Raw genomic sequence first — 2,774 nt, forward strand, 5'->3', positions numbered from 1 at the left:
TAGGTCTCTGGAATCAAAGTCTTTAGGCGCAGAGGGTTGTTTTCACTCTCAGCAGCTCTGAATTTATCTGGTTTAGAAGCTTTTAAACCAAGTGTTCTTTCTCTGGAACTAGCAACTTCTCCTGTTTATTCTTTAAAATTATAAATAGCCATTCTAACTCTTTTTTTTTTTTTTTTTGCTTTTTGGGTCACGCCTGGCGATGCACGATGCACAGGGGTTACTCCTGGCTTTGCACTCAGGAATTACCCCTGGCGGTGCTCAGGGGACCATATGGGATGCTAGGATTCGAACCTGGGTCAGCCGCGTGCAAGGCAAACGCCCTACCTGCTGTGCTATTGCCCCAGCCCCAATTCTAACTCTTTTTAATAGCTGAAAACATATGACTGTGTAAAGCAGAAAAGAAAAAATCATCACAGAGGCCAGAGAGACAGCACATTGGGTAGGGCACTTGCATCGCACACAGTTGACCTGGGTTTAATCCCCCAGCACCCCAAATGGTTCACTGAGGGCCACCAGGAGTTATCTTTGAGTACAGATCCAGGAGTAATCCCTGACCATCACCCGATGTGGCCCCAAAACAAACAAGCAAAAAGACATTGCCCTGCATTATTTAATGCAAATGGACCAAATTAGAAAAAAATGACGTTTCCGCTTTTGAAAAATCTATATTTCTTATTTTTCTCCTCCTAGTCCTTTGTCTTATACCATTTACATTTGACTCACAAAATGACTGTCTAAATTTGCTTTCTTAGCTTAAGTTACTAACCCTTGTTCCTGTAGTTGACACTAACTCAAATAGCCTTGAAACAATTATCCTCTCTATTCCCTTCAGAATTGTCTATACTTTAATGAGTTCCCACTTAATCTCTTCTTTGCCAAAGAATACCACTCAGAATGGCTAAGATACTTAAACCCCAGCCTGGTCTCCTTGCCCTCTGCTGTGCTTTCTCCATTTCTGTAATATCCTTGTATAATAAGGTGACTGGAACTGGGCAGAGTATTCCAAATGTGGCCTCACTAGTCTTTCACAAAGAACCTGAGTAATTCCCTGGATTTATATTCAATCTCTCTCTTAAGCATCCGCAAATGGGGGCTTTTATGCTATCATGTTGGGGGAGGGGATGGAGGACGTGCTAGGGATTAAAACTCAGGGTCTCTAACATGCAAAACCTTTGTACTACCCACTGAGCTACATCCTTGGCCCCTTCTGACTACATTGCCAGCAAACTGAAAAATCCCTATGTTGCGTTTCTTTTGCTCTGTTTATCCATGTAAATTTCTAGTTTCCAGATTCACTGAGAAATTGTGGCACATTCTGGCAATGAAATATACTTTTGCCCCAATGCTTCTAGGCAAAAGAAAGTCTTTTAGTTGGGCTCATTTGAAACCACTGGAGTTAGAGTTGTTTTCTTCAGAAAGTCTCGAGGAATGACCATGAGTTTTGCTTTGTTCAGACCAATCCCTTGCTTCTCCCACATGCCCCCTCCACAGAAGAGGTGGATATAAAGCTGAAGACAGTCTGAGGCAAAAAAGAAACAGTGACGACTACTCAAAGACCTGTGTACAATTTCATTTTTCTGTTTTTCATTTTGGGGCCACATCAAGCAGTTCTCAGGGGCTATTCCTGGCTCTGTTCTCAGATGTTAGGCCTGGCAGTGCTCGAGGACCATATGTGATGCTGGGTTTGGCTGCACATAAGGCCAGTGCCTTAACCCCTATACCATCTCTCTGGTTTTAAGTACATTTTTCAGTGCTGTACTAAATTGGATGAATTCAGATCTTTGTAATGATTCTGAATGCCTGCAAAGTGTAGATCACACTTTGTATGTGGAGACCTCAGTTTGATCCCTGCACCATATGGTCCTCTGAGCAATGCCGGGAGCATCCCTCGGCCCCACCCCCACCCCGGCACCACAGTGGGAGTGGTCCATGACCACTACCCGTGTGGTCCCAAACAAAAAATAAATAAGATCCCTACTCCTCAAAGACTACTGATGCTTCAAAGGACTTCCTCTGACCTAACAGAGACATCTGCACATGCACACATACATGTACACACAAACCATCTATTGCAGTTATTCCATCTGAATCAGAGTCTCTCCCTTTCATTTGTTTTCTAGTTTGGAGGATGCATCCAGCAGTGCTCAAGGGCTACTCTTGGAAGTGCACAGAGGACCATGGTACTGGGATCAAACTCAGACCACCATCACAAAAAAGAATGTATCCCTTTGACAGACCTCAGCCCTTTTGGGGCGTCAGTCTTGTTTTCGAAAAGACATTAATGGGACAAACACACAACAAGTATACAATTACAGGCTGAAAGAAGCCCTTACAGAAACCTGCCCTAGTCTCAGGGATTGGGAAAGCCCTCCCCAAGGAAGCACCATGGGAATAAGGAGTTATCTCAGTGATGAGGGCTGGGGGGGGAGCTGAGCATTCCAGGCAGGGTGGACCCCCAGTGCAAAGGCTTATGGGGGGGGAAGCCAGGGCAGTATGAGTGGGAGGGAAAGAATAGACAATGATGTTGGAGATAGGCAAAGTCAGACCGTGACTGGGTGCGGTGAGGATTAGGAACGATGGAGCACCCCTGGAGAGCACAAGTTAGGGAGGACTGCTGAAGGCAGACGTGTTTAAAGCAAATCTTCCCAGCTGGCACCTGAGACTGGAGCAGAGGCAGACACGAGTGTGCTCTGCCTCTCGCCTTGCTCTACCTGACTGCTGCACAACTACCGTGGGTGTTCCAGGCACACTCCCACCTCAAGCATGTGGAGGAG

Source organism: Sorex araneus, chromosome 1 (assembly GCF_027595985.1).
Source record: "Sorex araneus isolate mSorAra2 chromosome 1, mSorAra2.pri, whole genome shotgun sequence".
NCBI classification, from domain to species: domain Eukaryota; kingdom Metazoa; phylum Chordata; class Mammalia; order Eulipotyphla; family Soricidae; genus Sorex; species Sorex araneus.